This window comes from Erythrolamprus reginae, chromosome 13, assembly GCF_031021105.1.
Source record: "Erythrolamprus reginae isolate rEryReg1 chromosome 13, rEryReg1.hap1, whole genome shotgun sequence".
Taxonomy (NCBI): Eukaryota; Metazoa; Chordata; class Lepidosauria; order Squamata; family Dipsadidae; genus Erythrolamprus; species Erythrolamprus reginae.
In genome coordinates this window covers 4,001,324-4,020,033 of record NC_091962.1, presented here as the reverse complement: position 1 = coordinate 4,020,033, position 18,710 = coordinate 4,001,324, and positions in this window count along the sequence as shown.

Sequence of the window (18,710 nt, the reverse complement as noted above, 5' to 3'; positions counted from 1 at the left end):
CCTCTGGGGAACCTCTCACCAGGTTCCAGTTTTGGGCTGTGACGACCAAGGCCCTTGCCCGGATGGGCCTGGACCCCAAGCGTTACAGGACTCACTCTTTCAGGATTGGTGCAGCTTCCTTTGCAGCCGAAGTGGGTTTCAGCACTCCGGACATACGTGCGGTGGGCCGTTGGCGATCTAAGGCCTTTCGGGCCTACATCCGTCCTTAGGTGAGTGGGGCGGGACCGGGCGCGGCCCAGGTGGCCGATTCTGATGCTGCTTTGTTTCTTCCTTTCCTTTTAGATGATGTACAGGGGGCTCAGAGAATCCTGATCTGTGGCCACAGTATGGTGTACTGGGCCGAGAGGCGGGCCCAGGAGACAACGCCAGGCACGCAGTTGCAGCTGGACCGGCATGTTAGGGTGCAATGGCTGGGTCGTAGAGGCCTACGTTGGTTAGAGTTGCTTCCCTTGCTGTTCAACAGCGGGAAGGTGCAGGGGGTGCCGGGATGGTTGGTCTTACACGTGGGGGGTAACGACCTGGGAGCAATAACGGGCGTTGACTTGCTGTGGCACATTTGGGATGGCTTGCAGGTGATTTGGAAGCGGTGGCCGGACACCCGCATCTTGTGGTCCAACATCTTGCCACGTAGGGTTTGGAGGCATGCTAGAAACCCCAGGGCGGTTGATGGGGCCAGAAAGAGGGTCAACAGAGCAGTTCGGAAATGGTTACTCCAGGCAGGGGGTGGAGTGATAGACCACCCTGACATCAGGGCATCCCTTATAGAATTATATAGGCAGGACGGCGTACATTTGTCAGATAAAGGGAATGACAAATTTTTAGCGGACCTGCAGAGGTGCCTGCACATTCATGTGCAGGGGGGGGGGAGCAGGGGGAATAAATTAAAATTTCACCCCCTGCTGTGGCCGATAGGGGGCGGAATTGGGCGTAAGCAGCAACGTGTGATCTCCTTTAGGGGCACCTCTACTGAGGTGAGGGGTGATCTCCCTCTCGGATTACAGGGCTCGACCGGCCTGGGTTCGGTGAGGGGGGTTGCTCCTGTGGCTCGCTGCATGGAGATTATCAGAGACCAGTGGCGAGCCATCCCACACGCCGTGGGGGCGTGGCATGGGGCAGCGCGCAGGTGTAATTTTACCATGACCCTGCACCCAGGCAAGGAGCTTTCGCCCAGAAGTTGCTCAGTTGAGTTTGGTTGGAAAGTTAACTCCGCCCCCATTTTATTTATGCACCACTGCAGGTCACGTGGGCTTATTTGGTTAAATAGTTAATCCAAGTTGAGTTAATAAAAGTGACCCTATTTATACCCATACCTTGTGTCCGACTGTTACTCCGCCTGTGCTGCAATGCCGCCGGCGACTTACCAGCCGGCGCGGGGTTGCGGCGTGGGTCGGGGAAGGAGGCCGCCATTGTGGGAGGCGGAGCCTGCGGCCCCTCGTCATCCCCAGGGGCCGCAGTGATGTGTATGGTGGCGCTGGCCACCCATTGGCTGGGCGAGGGTGAGGCAGCCCTATAAAAGGGGCTGCCTCGTGGCGCAGTTTCCCTCGCCCGGCAGTTTGGAGACACCCGCCCACCCTCCCTCTGCTACAGGGTACATATGATGGGTCGCCCACGGTGGGGCCGAGTAGGAATTTTTTGCAACCACAGCAAATTGGCCGAGCTCTGGTTGTTTTTTCGCCTGCTCTACTCTGTACGTGAGAGTGCGGTTAGGGGGTGGTCTCACCAACTAGTGCCCCCCCCTCAAGGTCACTGGGGGGGGGGTTGGCCGATAGGGGGCGGAATTGGGCGTAAGCAGCAACGTGTGATCTCCTTTAGGGGCACCTCTACTGAGGTGAGGGGTGATCTCCCTCTCGGATTACAGGGCTCGACCGGCCTGGGTTCGGTGAGGGGGGTTGCTCCTGTGGCTCGCTGCATGGAGATTATCAGAGACCAGTGGCGAGCCATCCCTCACGCCGCGGGGGCGTGGCATGGGGCAGGGCGCAGGTGTAATTTTACCATGACCATGCACCCAGGCTAGGAGCTTTCGCCCAGAAGTTGCTCAGTTGAGTTTGGTTGGGAAGTTAACTCCGCCCCCATTTTATTTTGCACTACTGCAGGTCACGTGGGCTTATTTGGTTAAATAGTTAATCCAAGTTGAGTTAATAAAAGTGACCCTATTTATACCCATACCTTGTGTCCGACTGTTACTCCGCCTGCGCCGCAATTACCGAAATACTCACCATTTCCTGCTTAGTGTCCAAAATTCACTAGTCCTGATGTCCTGTTTCCTATTCCAAAATACTCACCGTGTCCTACTTACGGCTCCAAAGTCAAGGATCTGGCTGTGTAAAAAGAATTACCGAAATACTCACCATTTCCTGCTTAGTGTCCAAAATTCACTAGTCCTGATGTCCTCTTTCCTATTCCAAAATACTCACCGTATCCTAGTTATGGTTCCAAAGTCAAGGACCTGGCTGTGTAAAAAGAATTACCGAAATACTCACCATTTCCTGCTTAGTGTCCAAAATTCAATAGTCCTGATGTCCTGTTTCCTATTCCAAAATACTCACCGTATCCTAGTTACGGTTCCAAAGTCAAGGACCTGGCTATGTAAAAAGAATTACCGAAATACTCACCATTTCCTGCTTAGTGTCCAAATTCACTAGTCCTGATGTCCTGTTTCCTATTCCAAAATGCTCATCGTATCCTAGTTATGGTTCCAAAGTCAAGGACCTGGCTGTGTAAAAAGAATTACCGAAATACTCACCATTTCCTGCTTAGTGTCCAAATTCACTAGTCCTGATGTCCTGTTTCCTATTCCAAAATGCTCACCGTATCCTAGTTATGGTTCCAAAGTCAAGGACCTGGCTGTGTAAAAAGAATTACCTAAATACTCACCATTTCCTGCTTAGTGTCCAAAATTCACTAGCCCTGCGGTCCTGTTTCCTATTCCAAAATACTCACCGTATCCTAGTTACGGTTCCAAAGTCAAGGACCTGGCTATGTAAAAAGAATTACCGAAATACTCACCATTTCCTGCTTAGTGTCCAAAATTCACTAGTCCTGATGTCCTGTTTCCTATTCCAAAATACTCACCGTGTCCTACTTACGGTTCCAAAGTCAAGGATCTGGCTGTGTAAAAAGAATTACCGAAATACTCACCATTTCCTGCTTAGTGTCCAAAATTCACTAGTCCTGATGTCCTGTTTCCTATTCCAAAATACTCACCGTATCCTAGTTATGGTTCCAAAGTCAAGGACCTGGCTGTGTAAAAAGAATTACCGAAATACTCACCATTTCCTGCTTAGTGTCCAAAATTCACTAGTCCTGATGTCCTGTCTCCTATTCCAAAATACTCACCGTATCCTAGTTACGGTTCCAAAGTCAAGGACCTGGCTATGTAAAAAGAATTACCGAAATACTCACCATTTCCTGCTTAGTGTCCAAATTCACTAGTCCTGATGTCCTCTTTCCTATTCCAAAATGCTCACCGTATCCTAGTTATGGTTCCAAAGTCAAGGACCTGGCTGTGTAAAAAGAATTACCTAAATACTCACCATTTCCTGCTTAGTGTCCAAAATTCACTAGCCCTGCGGTCCTGTTTCCTATTCCAAAATACTCACCGTATCCTAGTTACGGTTCCAAAGTCAAGGACCTGGCTATGTAAAAAGAATTACCGAAATACTCACCATTTCCTGCTTAGTGTCCAAAATTCACTAGTCCTGATGTCCTGTTTCCTATTCCAAAATACTCACCGTGTCCTACTTACGGTTCCAAAGTCAAGGATCTGGCTGTGTAAAAAGAATTACCGAAATACTCACCATTTCCTGCTTAGTGTCCAAAATTCACTAGTCCTGATGTCCTGTTTCCTATTCCAAAATACTCACCGTATCCTAGTTATGGTTCCAAAGTCAAGGACCTGGCTGTGTAAAAAGAATTACCGAAATACTCACCATTTCTTGCTTAGTGTCCAAAATTCACTAGTCCTGATGTCCTGTTTCCTATTCCAAAATACTCACCGTATCCTAGTTATGGTTCCAAAGTCAAGGACCTGGCTGTGTAAAAAGAATTACCGAAATACTCACCATTTCCTGCTTAGTGTCCAAAATTCACTAGTCCTGATGTCCTCTTTCCTATTCCAAAATACTCACCGTGTCCTACTTACGGTTCCAAAGTCAAGGATCTGGCTGTGTAAAAAGAATTACCGAAATACTCACCATTTCCTGCTTAGTGTCCAAAATTCACTAGTCCTGATGTCCTGTTTCCTATTCCAAAATACTCACCGTATCCTAGTTATGGTTCCAAAGTCAAGGACCTGGCTGTGTAAAAAGAATTACCGAAATACTCACCATTTCTTGCTTAGTGTCCAAAATTCACTAGTCCTGATGTCCTCTTTCCTATTCCAAAATACTCACCGTGTCCTACTTACGGTTCCAAAGTCAAGGACTTGGCTGTGTAAAAAGAATTACCAAAATACTCACCATTTCCTGCTTAGTGTCCAAAATTCACTAGTCCTGATGTCCTGTTTCCTATTCCAAAATACTCACCGTGTCCTACTAACGGTTCCAAAGTCAAGGACCTGGCTGTGTAAAAAGAATTACCGAAATACTCACCATTTCCTGCTTAGTGTCCAAAATTCACTAGTGCTGCGGTCCTGTTTCCTATTCCAAAATACTCACCGTATCCTAGTTATGGTTCCAAAGTCAAGGACCTGGCTGTGTAAAAAGAATTACCGAAATACTCACCATTTCCTGCTTAGTGTCCAAAATTCACTACTCCTGCGGTCCTGTTTCCTATTCCAAAATACTCACCGTATCCTAGTTATGGTTCCAAAGTCAAGGACCTGGCTGTGTAAAAAGAATTACCGAAATACTCACCATTTCCTGCTTAGTGTCCAAAATTCACTAGTCCTGATGTCCTGTTTCCTATTCCAAAATACTCACCGTGTCCTACTTACGGCTCCAAAGTCAAGGATCTGGCTGTGTAAAAAGAATTACCGAAATACTCACCATTTCCTGCTTAGTGTCCAAAATTCACTACTCCTGATGTCCTCTTTCCTATTCCAAAATACTCACCGTATCCTAGTTATGGTTCCAAAGTCAAGGACCTGGCTGTGTAAAAAGAATTACCGAAATACTCACCATTTCCTGCTTAGTGTCCAAAATTCTATAGTCCTGATGTCCTGTTTCCTATTCCAAAATACTCACCGTATCCCAGTTATGGTTCCAAAGTCAAGGACCTGGCTGTGTAAAAAGAATTACCAAAATACACACCATTTCCTGCTTAGTGTTCAAAATTCACTAGTCCTGATGTCCTGTTTACTATTCCAAAATACTCACCATGTCCTACTTACGGTTCCAAAGTCAAGGATCTGGCTGTGTAAAAAGAATTACCGAAATACTCACCATTTGCAGCTTAGTGTCCAAAATTCACTAGTCCTAATGTCCTGTTTCCTATTCCAAAATACTCACCGTATCCTAGTTATGGTTCCAAAGTCAAGGACCTGGCTGTGTAAAAAGAATTACCGAAATACTCACCATTTCCTGCTTAGTGTCCAAAATTCACTACTCCTGCGGTCCTGTTTCCTATTCCAAAATACTCACCGTATCCTAGTTACGGTTCCAAAGTCAAGGACCTGGCTGTGTAAAAAGAATTACCGAAATACTCACCATTTCCTGCTTAGTGTCCAAAATTCACTAGTCCTGATGTCCTGTTTCCTATTCCAAAATACTCACCGTGTCCTAGTTATGGTTCCAAAGTCAAGGACCTGGCTAGGTAAAAAGAATTACCGAAATAGTCACCATTTCCTGCTTAGTGTCCAAAATTCACTAGTCCTGATGTCCTGTTTCCTATTCCAAAATACTCACCGTATCCTAGTTACGGTTCCAAAGTCAAGGACCTGGCTGTGTAAAAAGAATTACCGAAATACTCACCATTTCCTGCTTAGTGTCCAAAATTCACTAGTCCTGATGTCCTCTTTCCTATTCCAAAATACTCACCGTATCCTAGTTATGGTTCCAAAGTCAAGGACCTGGCTGTGTAAAAAGAATTACCGAAATACTCACCATTTCCTGCTTAGTGTCCAAAATTCACTAGTCCTGATGTCCTGTCTCCTATTCCAAAATACTCACCGTATCCTAGTTATGGTTCCAAAGTCAAGGATCTGGCTGTGTAAAAAGAATTACCGAAATACTCACCATTTCTTGCTTAGTGTCCAAAATTCACTAGTCCTGACGTCCTCTTTCCTATTCCAAAATATTCACCGTGTCCTACTTACGGTTCCAAAGTCAAGGACTTGGCTGTGTAAAAAGAATTACCAAAATACTCACCATTTCCTGCTTAGTGTCCAAAATTCACTAGTCCTGATGTCCTGTTTCCTATTCCAAAATACTCACCGTGTCCTAATTACGGTTCCAAAGTCAAGGACCTGGCTGTGTAAAAAGAATTACCGAAATACTCACCATTTCCTGCTTAGTGTCCAAAATTCACTAGTCCTGATGTCCTGTTTCCTATGCCAAAATACTCACCGTATACCAGTTATGGTTCAAAGTAAAGGACCTGGCTGTGTAAAAAGACTTACCGAAATACTCACCATTTCCTGCTTAGTGTCCAATATTCACTAATCCCAGTATCCTGTTTCCTATTCCAAAATACTCACCGTATCCTAGTTATGGTTCCAAAGTCAAGGACCTGGCTAGGTAAAAAGAATTACCGAAATACTCACCATTTCCTGCTTAGTGTCCAAAATTCACTACTCCTGCGGTCCTGTTTCCTATTCCAAAATACTCACCGTATCCTAGTTATGGTTCCAAAGTCAAGGACCTGGCTGTGTAAAAAGAATTACCGAAATACTCATCATTTCCTGCTTAGTGTCCAAAATTCACTAGTCCTGATGTCCTGTTTCCTATTCCAAAATACTCACCGTGTCCTACTTACGGCTCCAAAGTCAAGGATCTGGCTGTGTAAAAAGAATTACCGAAATACTCACCATTTCCTGCTTAGTGTCCAAAATTCACTAGTCCTGATGTCCTCTTTCCTATTCCAAAATACTCACCGTGTCCTACTTACGGCTCCAAAGTCAAGGATCTGGCTGTGTAAAAAGAATTACCGAAATACTCACCATTTCCTGCTTAGTGTCCAAAATTCACTAGTCCTGATGTCCTGTTTCCTATTCCAAAATACTCACCGTGTCCTACTTACGGCTCCAAAGTCAAGGACCTGGCTGTGTAAAAAGAATTACCGAAATACTCACCATTTCCTGCTTAGTGTCCAAAATTCACTAGTCCTGATGTCCTGTTTCCTATTCCAAAATACTCACCGTGTCCTACTTACGGCTCCAAAGTCAAGGATCTGGCTGTGTAAAAAGAATTACCGAAATACTCACCATTTCCTGCTTAGTGTCCAAAATTCACTAGTCCTGATGTCCTGTTTCCTATTCCAAAATACTCACCGTGTCCTACTTACGGCTCCAAAGTCAAGGACCTGGCTGTGTAAAAAGAATTACCGAAATACTCACCATTTCCTGCTTAGTGTCCAAAATTCACTAGTCCTGATGTCCTGTTTCCTATTCCAAAATACTCACCGTGTCCTACTTACGGCTCCAAAGTCAAGGATCTGGCTGTGTAAAAAGAATTACCGAAATACTCACCATTTCCTGCTTAGTGTCCAAAATTCACTACTCCTGCGGTCCTGTTTCCTATTCCAAAATACTCACCGTATCCTAGTTATGGTTCCAAAGTCAAGGACCTGGCTGTGTAAAAAGAATTACCGAAATACTCACCATTTCCTGCTTAGTGTCCAAAATTCAATAGTCCTGATGTCCTGTTTCCTATTCCAAAATACTCACCGTATCCTAGTTATGGTTCCAAAGTCAAGGACCTGGCTGTGTAAAAAGAATTACCGAAATACTCACAATTTCTTGCTTAGTGTCCAAAATTCACTAGTCCTGATGTCCTGTCTCCTATTCCAAAATACTCACCGTATCCTAGTTATTGTTCCAAAGTCAAGGACCTGGCTGTGTAAAAAGAATTACCGAAATACTCACCATTTCTTGCTTAGTGTCCAAAATTCACTAGTCCTGATGTCCTGTTTCCTATTCCAAAATACTCACCGTATCCTAGTTATGGTTCCAAAGTCAAGGACCTGGCTGTGTAAAAAGAATTACCGAAATACTCACCATTTCCTCCTTAGTGTCCAAAATTCACTAGTGCTGCGGTCCTGGTTCCTTTTCGAAAATACTCACCGTATCCTAGTTATGGTTCCAAAGTCAAGGACCTGGCTGTGTAAAAAGAATTACCGAAATACTCACCATTTCTTGCTTAGTGTCCAAAATTCACTAGTCCTGATGTCCTGTTTCCTATTCCAAAATACTCACCGTATCCTAGTTATGGTTCCAAAGTCAAGGACCTGGCTGTATAAAAAGAATTACCGAAATACTCACCATTTCCTGCTTAGTGTCCAAAATTCACTAGTCCTGATGTCCTGTTTCCTATTCCAAAATACTCACCGTGTCCTAGTTATGGTTCCAAAGTCAAGGACTTGGCTGTGTAAAAAGAATTACCGAAATACTCACCATTTCCTGCTTAGTGTCCAAAATTCACTAGTCCTGGTGTCCTGTTTCCTATTCCAAAATACTCACCGTATCCTAGTTATGGTTCCAAATCAAGGACCTGGATGTGTAAAAAGAATTACCGAAATACTCACCATTTCCTGCTTAGTGTCCAAAATTCACTACTTCTGCGGTCCTGTTTACTATTCCAAAACACTCACCGTATCCTAGTTATGGTTCCAAAGTCAAGGAGCTGGCTGTGTAAAAAGAATTACCGAAATACTCACCATTTCCTGCTTAGTGTCCAAAATTCACTAGTCCTGATGTCCTGTTTCCTATTCCAAAATACTCACCGTGTCCTAGTTATGGTTCCAAAGTCAAGGACTTGGCTGTGTAAAAAGAATTACCGAAATACTCACCATTTCCTGCTTAGTGTCCAAAATTCACTAGTCCTGATGTCCTGTTTCCTATTCCAAAATACTCACCGTATCCTAGTTATGGTTCCAAAGTCAAGGAACTGGCTGTGTAAAAAGAATTACCGAAATACTCACCATTTCCTGCTTACTGTCCAAAATTCACTAGTCCTGATGTCCTGTTTCCTATTCCAAAATACTCACCGTGTCCTAGTTATGGTTCCAAAGTCAAGGACTTGGCTGTGTAAAAAGAATTACCGAAATACTCACCATTTCCTGCTTAGTGTCCAAAATTCACTAGTCCTGATGTCCTGTTTCCTATTCCAAAATACTCACCGTATCCTAGTTACGGTTCCAAAGTCAAGGACCTGGCTGTGTAAAAAGAATTACTGAAATACTCACCATTTCCAGCTTAGTGTGCAAAATTGACTAATCCTGGTGTCCTGTATCCTATTCCAAAATACTCACCGTATCCTAGTTACGGTTCCAAAGTCAAGGACTTGGCTTTGTAAAAAGAATTTCAGAAATACTCACCATTTCCTACTTCGTATCCAAAATTCACTAATTCTAATGTCCTGTTTCCTATTCCAAAATACTCACCATATGCTAGTTATGGTTCCAAAGTCAAGAACATGGCTGTGTAAAAAGATTTACCGAAATACTCACCATTTCCTGCTTAGTGTCCAAAATTCACTAGTCCTGATGTCCTGTTTCCTATTCCATAATACTCACCGTATCCTAGTTATGGTTCCAAAGTCAAGGACCTGGCTGTGTAAAAAGAATTACCGAAATACTCACCATTTCCTGCTTAGTGTCCAAAATTCACTAGTCCTGGTGTCCTGTTTCCTATTCCAAAATACTCACCGTATCCTAGTTACGGTTCCAAAGTCAAGGACCTGGCTGTGTAAAAAGAATTACCGAAATACTAACCATTTCCTGCTTAGTGTCCAAAATTCACTAGTCCTGATGTCCTGTTTCCTATTCCAAAATACTCACCGTGTCCTAGTTATGGTTCCAAAGTCAAGGACTTGGCTGTGTAAAAGGAATTACCAAAATACTCACCATTTCCTACTTCGTATCCAAAATTCACTAATTCTAATGTCCAGTTTCCTATTCCAAAATACTCACCATATGCTAGTTATGGTTCCAAAGTCAAGAACCTGGCTGTGTAAAAAGATTTACCGAAATACTCACCATTTCATGCTTTGTGTCCAAAATTCACTAGTCCTGATGTCCTGTTTCCTATTCCAAAATACTCACCGTATCCTAGCTATGGTTCCAAAGTCAAGGACCTGGCTGTGTAAAAAGAATTACCGAAATACTCACCATTTCCTGCTTAGTGTCCAAAATTCACTACTTCTGCGGTCCTGTTTCCTATTCCAAAACACTCACCGTATCCTAGTTATGGTTCCAAAGTCAAGGAGCTGGCTGTGTAAAAAGAATTACCGAAATACTCACCATTTCATGCTTTGTGTCCAAAATTCACTAGTCCTGATGTCCTGTTTCCTATTCCAAAACACTCACCGTATCCTAGTTATGGTTCCAAAGTCAAGGAGCTGGCTGTGTAAAAAGATTTACCGAAATACTCACCATTTCCTGCTTAGTGTCCAAAATTCACTAGTCCTGATGTCCTGTTTCCTATTCCAAAATACTCACCGTATCCTAGTTATGGTTCCAAAGTCAAGGAACTGGCTGTGTAAAAAGAATTACCGAAATACTCACCATTTCCTGCTTACTGTCCAAAATTCACTAGTCCTGATGTCCTGTTTCCTATTCCAAAATACTCACCGTGTCCTAGTTATGGTTCCAAAGTCAAGGACTTGGCTGTGTAAAAAGAATTACCGAAATACTCACCATTTCCTGCTTAGTGTCCAAAATTCACTAGTCCTGATGTCCTGTTTCCTATTCCAAAATACTCACCGTGTCCTAGTTATGGTTCCAAAGTCAAGGACTTGGCTGTGTAAAAGGAATTACCAAAATACTCACCATTTCCTACTTCGTATCCAAAATTCACTAATTCTAATGTCCAGTTTCCTATTCCAAAATACTCACCATATGCTAGTTATGGTTCCAAAGTCAAGAACCTGGCTGTGTAAAAAGATTTACCGAAATACTCACCATTTCATGCTTTGTGTCCAAAATTCACTAGTCCTGATGTCCTGTTTCCTATTCCAAAATACTCACCGTATCCTAGTTATGGTTCCAAAGTCAAGGACCTGGCTGTGTAAAAAGAATTACCGAAATACTCACCATTTCCTGCTTAGTGTCCAAAATTCACTACTTCTGCGGTCCTGTTTCCTATTCCAAAACACTCACCGTATCCTAGTTATGGTTCCAAAGTCAAGGAGCTGGCTGTGTAAAAAGAATTACCGAAATACTCACCATTTCCTGCTTAGTGTCCAAAATTCACTAGTCCTGGTGTCCTGTTTCCTATTCCAAAATACTCACCGTATCCTAGTTACGGTTCCAAAGTCAAGGACCTGGCTGTGTAAAAAGAATTACCGAAATACTAACCATTTCCTGCTTAGTGTCCAAAATTCACTAGTCCTGATGTCCTGTTTCCTATTCCAAAATACTCACCGTGTCCTAGTTATGGTTCCAAAGTCAAGGACTTGGCTGTGTAAAAGGAATTACCAAAATACTCACCATTTCCTACTTCGTATCCAAAATTCACTAATTCTAATGTCCAGTTTCCTATTCCAAAATACTCACCATATGCTAGTTATGGTTCCAAAGTCAAGAACCTGGCTGTGTAAAAAGATTTACCGAAATACTCACCATTTCATGCTTTGTGTCCAAAATTCACTAGTCCTGATGTCCTGTTTCCTATTCCAAAATACTCACCGTATCCTAGCTATGGTTCCAAAGTCAAGGACCTGGCTGTGTAAAAAGAATTACCGAAATACTCACCATTTCCTGCTTAGTGTCCAAAATTCACTACTTCTGCGGTCCTGTTTCCTATTCCAAAACACTCACCGTATCCTAGTTATGGTTCCAAAGTCAAGGAGCTGGCTGTGTAAAAAGAATTACCGAAATACTCACCATTTCATGCTTTGTGTCCAAAATTCACTAGTCCTGATGTCCTGTTTCCTATTCCAAAACACTCACCGTATCCTAGTTATGGTTCCAAAGTCAAGGAGCTGGCTGTGTAAAAAGATTTACCGAAATACTCACCATTTCCTGCTTAGTGTCCAAAATTCACTAGTCCTGATGTCCTGTTTCCTATTCCAAAATACTCACCGTATCCTAGTTATGGTTCCAAAGTCAAGGAACTGGCTGTGTAAAAAGAATTACCGAAATACTCACCATTTCCTGCTTACTGTCCAAAATTCACTAGTCCTGATGTCCTGTTTCCTATTCCAAAATACTCACCGTGTCCTAGTTATGGTTCCAAAGTCAAGGACTTGGCTGTGTAAAAAGAATTACCGAAATACTCACCATTTCCTGCTTAGTGTCCAAAATTCACTAGTCCTGATGTCCTGTTTCCTATTCCAAAATACTCACCGTGTCCTAGTTATGGTTCCAAAGTCAAGGACTTGGCTGTGTAAAAGGAATTACCAAAATACTCACCATTTCCTACTTCGTATCCAAAATTCACTAATTCTAATGTCCAGTTTCCTATTCCAAAATACTCACCATATGCTAGTTATGGTTCCAAAGTCAAGAACCTGGCTGTGTAAAAAGATTTACCGAAATACTCACCATTTCATGCTTTGTGTCCAAAATTCACTAGTCCTGATGTCCTGTTTCCTATTCCAAAATACTCACCGTATCCTAGTTATGGTTCCAAAGTCAAGGACCTGGCTGTGTAAAAAGAATTACCGAAATACTCACCATTTCCTGCTTAGTGTCCAAAATTCACTACTTCTGCGGTCCTGTTTCCTATTCCAAAACACTCACCGTATCCTAGTTATGGTTCCAAAGTCAAGGAGCTGGCTGTGTAAAAAGAATTACCGAAATACTCACCATTTCATGCTTTGTGTCCAAAATTCACTAGTCCTGATGTCCTGTTTCCTATTCCAAAACACTCACCGTATCCTAGTTATGGTTCCAAAGTCAAGGAGCTGGCTGTGTAAAAAGATTTACCGAAATACTCACCATTTCCTGCTTAGTGTCCAAAATTCACTAGTCCTGATGTCCTGTTTCCTATTCCAAAATACTCACCGTATCCTAGTTATGGTTCCAAAGTCAAGGAACTGGCTGTGTAAAAAGAATTACCGAAATACTCACCATTTCCTGCTTACTGTCCAAAATTCACTAGTCCTGATGTCCTGTTTCCTATTCCAAAATACTCACCGTGTCCTAGTTATGGTTCCAAAGTCAAGGACTTGGCTGTGTAAAAAGAATTACCGAAATACTCACCATTTCCTGCTTAGTGTCCAAAATTCACTAGTCCTGATGTCCTGTTTCCTATTCCAAAATACTCACCGTATCCTAGTTATGGTTCCAAAGTCAAGGACCTGGCTGTGTAAAAAGAATTACAGAAATACTCACCATTTCCTGCTTAGTCTCCAAAATTCACTAGTCCTGATGTCCTGTTTCCTATTCCAAAATACTCAGCGTATCCTAGTTACGGTTCCAAAGTCAAGGACCTGGCTGTGTAAAAAGAATTACTGAAATACTCACCATTTCCAGCTTAGTGTGCAAAATTGACTCATCCTGGTGTCCTGTTTCCTATTCCAAAATACTCACCATTTCCTGCTTAGTGTCCAAAATTCACTACTTCTGCGGTCCTGTTTACTATTCCAAAACACTCACCGTATCCTAGTTATGGTTCCAAAGTCAAGGAGCTGGCTGTGTAAAAAGAATTACCGAAATACTCACCATTTCCTGCTTAGTGTCCAAAATTCACTAGTCCTGATGTCCTGTTTCCTCTTCCAAAATACTCACCGTGTCCTAGTTATGGTTCCAAAGTCAAGGACTTGGCTGTGTAAAAAGAATTACCGAAATACTCACCATTTCCTGCTTAGTGTCCAAAATTCACTAGTCCTGATGTCCTGTTTCCTATTCCAAAATACTCACCGTATCCTAGTTATGGTTCCAAAGTCAAGGAACTGGCTGTGTAAAAAGAATTACCGAAATACTCACCATTTCCTGCTTACTGTCCAAAATTCACTAGTCCTGATGTCCTGTTTCCTATTCCAAAATACTCACCGTGTCCTAGTTATGGTTCCAAAGTCAAGGACTTGGCTGTGTAAAAAGAATTACCGAAATACTCACCATTTCCTGCTTAGTGTCCAAAATTCACTAGTCCTGATGTCCTGTTTCCTATTCCAAAATACTCACCGTATCCTAGTTATGGTTCCAAAGTCAAGGACCTGGCTGTGTAAAAAGAATTACCGAAATACTCACCATTTCCTGCTTAGTCTCCAAAATTCACTAGTCCTGATGTCCTGTTTCCTATTCCAAAATACTCACCGTATCCTAGTTACGGTTCCAAAGTCAAGGACCTGGCTGTGTAAAAAGAATTACTGAAATACTCACCATTTCCAGCTTAGTGTGCAAAATTGACTCATCCTGGTGTCCTGTTTCCTATTCCAAAATACTCACCGTATCCTAGTTACGGTTCCAAAGTCAAGGACCTGGCTGTGTAAAGAGAATTACCGAAATACTCACCATTTCCTGCTTAGTGTCCAAAATTGACTAATCCTGGTGTCCTGTATCCTATTCCAAAATACTCACCGTATCCTAGTTACGGTTCCAAAGTCCAGGACCTCGCTATGTAAAATGAATTTCAAAAATACTCACCATTTCCTACTTCGTATCCAAAATTCACTAATTCTAATGTCCTGTTTCCTATTCCAAAATACTCACCATATGCTAGTTATGGTTCCAAAGTCAAGAACATGGCTGTGTAAAAAGATTTACCGAAATACTCACCATTTCATGCTTTGTGTCCAAAATTCACTAGTCGTGATGTCCTGTTTCCTATTCCAAAATACTCACCGTATCCTAGTTATGGTTCCAAAGTCAAGGAGCTGGCTGTGTAAAAAGAATTACCGAAATACTCACCATTTCATGCTTTGTGTCCAAAATTCACTAGTCCTGATGTCCTGTTTCCTATTCCAAAACACTCACCGTATCCTAGTTATGGTTCCAAAGTCAAGGAGCTGGCTGTGTAAAAAGATTTACCGAAATACTCACCATTTCCTGCTTAGTGTCCAAAATTCACTAGTCCTGATGTCCTGTTTCCTATTCCAAAATACTCACCGTATCCTAGTTATGGTTCCAAAGTCAAGGACCTGGCTGTGTAAAAAGAATTACCGAAATACTCACCATTTCCTGCTTAGTCTCCAAAATTCACTAGTCCTGATGTCCTGTTTCCTATTCCAAAATACTCACCGTATCCTAGTTATGGTTCCAAAGTCAAGGACCTGGCTGTGTAAAGAGAATTACCGAAATACTCACCATTTCCTGCTTAGTGTCCAAAATTGACTAATCCTGGTGTCCTGTTTCCTATTCCATAATACTCACCGTATCCTAGTTACGGTTCCAAAGTCCAGGACCTCGCTATGTAAAATGAATTTCAAAAATACTCACCATTTCCTACTTCGTATCCAAAATTCACTAATTCTAATGTCCTGTTTCCTATTCCAAAATACTCACCATATGCTAGTTATGGTTCCAAAGTCAAGAACATGGCTGTGTAAAAAGATTTACCGAAATACTCACCATTTCCTGCTTAGTGTCCAAAATTCACTAGTCCTGCGGTCCTGTTCCCTATTCCAAAATACTCACCGTGTCCTAGTTATGGTTCCAAAGTCAAGGACTTGGCTGTGTAAAAAGAATTACCATAATACTCACCATTTCCTGCTTAGTGTCCAAAATTCACTAGTCCTGATGTCCTGTTTCCTATTCCAAAATACTCACCGTATCCTAGTTATGGTTCCAAAGTCAAGGACCTGGCTGTGTAAAAAGAATTACCGAAATACTCACCATTTCCTGCTTAGTGTCCAAAATTCACTAGTCCTGGTGTCCTGTTTCCTATTCCAAAATACTCACCGTATCCTAGTTATGGTTCCAAAGTAAAGGACCTGGATGTGTAAAAAGAATTACCGAAATACTCACCATTTCCTGCTTAGTGTCCAAAATTCACTAATCCTGATGTCCTGTTTCCTATTCCAAAATAACTCACCGTATCCTAGTTATGGTTCCAAAGTAAAGGACCTGGATGTGTAAAAAGAATTACCAAAATACTCACCATTTCCTGCTTAGTGTCCAAAATTCACTAGTCCTGATGTCCTGTTTCCTATTCCAAAATACTCACCGTATCCTAGTTACGGTTCCAAAGTCAAGGACCTGGCTGTGTAAAAAGAATTACTGAAATACTCACCATCTCCAGCTTAGTGTGCAAAATTGACTCATCCTGGTGTCCTGTTTCCTATTCCAAAATACTCACCGTATCCTAGTTACGGTTCCAAAGTCAAGGACCTGGCTGTGTAAAAAGATTTACCGAAATACTCACCATTTCCTGCTTAGTGTCCAAAATTGACTAATCCTGGTGTCCTGTATCCTATTCCAAAATACTCACCGTATCCTAGTTACGGTTCCAAAGTCCAGGACCTCGCTATGTAAAATGAGTTTCAAAAATACTCACCATTTCCTACTTCGTATCCAAAATTCACTACTTCTGCGGTCCTGTTTCCTATTCCAAAACACTCACCGTATCCTAGTTATGGTTCCAAAGTCAAGGAGCTGGCTGTGTAAAAAGAATTACCGAAATACTCACCATTTCATGCTTTGTGTCCAAAATTCACTAGTCCTGATGTCCTGTTTCCTATTCCAAAACACTCACCGTATCCTAGTTATGGTTCCAAAGTCAAGGAGCTGGCTGTGTAAAAAGATTTACCGAAATACTCACCATTTCCTGCTTAGTGTCCAAAATTCACTAGTCCTGATGTCCTGTTTCCTATTCCAAAATACTCACCGTATCCTAGTTATGGTTCCAAAGTCAAGGAACTGGCTGTGTAAAAAGAATTACCGAAATACTCACCATTTCCTGCTTACTGTCCAAAATTCACTAGTCCTGATGTCCTGTTTCCTATTCCAAAATACTCACCGTGTCCTAGTTATGGTTCCAAAGTCAAGGACTTGGCTGTGTAAAAAGAATTACCGAAATACTCACCATTTCCTGCTTAGTGTCCAAAATTCACTAGTCCTGATGTCCTGTTTCCTATTCCAAAATACTCACCGTGTCCTAGTTATGGTTCCAAAGTCAAGGACTTGGCTGTGTAAAAGGAATTACCAAAATACTCACCATTTCCTACTTCGTATCCAAAATTCACTAATTCTAATGTCCAGTTTCCTATTCCAAAATACTCACCATATGCTAGTTATGGTTCCAAAGTCAAGAACCTGGCTGTGTAAAAAGATTTACCGAAATACTCACCATTTCATGCTTTGTGTCCAAAATTCACTAGTCCTGATGTCCTGTTTCCTATTCCAAAATACTCACCGTATCCTAGTTATGGTTCCAAAGTCAAGGACCTGGCTGTGTAAAAAGAATTACCGAAATACTCACCATTTCCTGCTTAGTGTCCAAAATTCACTACTTCTGCGGTCCTGTTTCCTATTCCAAAACACTCACCGTATCCTAGTTATGGTTCCAAAGTCAAGGAGCTGGCTGTGTAAAAAGAATTACCGAAATACTCACCATTTCATGCTTTGTGTCCAAAATTCACTAGTCCTGATGTCCTGTTTCCTATTCCAAAACACTCACCGTATCCTAGTTATGGTTCCAAAGTCAAGGAGCTGGCTGTGTAAAAAGATTTACCGAAATACTCACCATTTCCTGCTTAGTGTCCAAAATTCACTAGTCCTGATGTCCTGTTTCCTATTCCAAAATACTCACCATTTCCTGCTTAGTGTCCAAAATTCACTACTTCTGCGGTCCTGTTTACTATTCCAAAACACTCACCGTATCCTAGTTATGGTTCCAAAGTCAAGGAGCTGGCTGTGTAAAAAGAATTACCGAAATACTCACCATTTCCTGCTTAGTGTCCAAAATTCACTAGTCCTGATGTCCTGTTTCCTCTTCCAAAATACTCACCGTGTCCTAGTTATGGTTCCAAAGTCAAGGACTTGGCTGTGTAAAAAGAATTACCGAAATACTCACCATTTCCTGCTTAGTGTCCAAAATTCACTAGTCCTGATGTCCTGTTTCCTATTCCAAAATACTCACCGTATCCTAGTTATGGTTCCAAAGTCAAGGAACTGGCTGTGTAAAAAGAATTACCGAAATACTCACCATTTCCTGCTTACTGTCCAAAATTCACTAGTCCTGATGTCCTGTTTCCTATTCCAAAATACTCACCGTGTCCTAGTTATGGTTCCAAAGTCAAGGACTTGGCTGTGTAAAAAGAATTACCGAAATACTCACCATTTCCTGCTTAGTGTCCAAAATTCACTAGTCCTGATGTCCTGTTTCCTATTCCAAAATACTCACCGTATCCTAGTTATGGTTCCAAAGTCAAGGACCTGGCTGTGTAAAAAGAATTACCGAAATACTCACCATTTCCTGCTTAGTCTCCAAAATTCACTAGTCCTGATGTCCTGTTTCCTATTCCAAAATACTCACCGTATCCTAGTTACGGTTCCAAAGTCAAGGACCTGGCTGTGTAAAAAGAATTACTGAAATACTCACCATTTCCAGCTTAGTGTGCAAAATTGACTCATCCTGGTGTCCTGTTTCCTATTCCAAAATACTCACCGTATCCTAGTTACGGTTCCAAAGTCAAGGACCTGGCTGTGTAAAGAGAATTACCGAAATACTC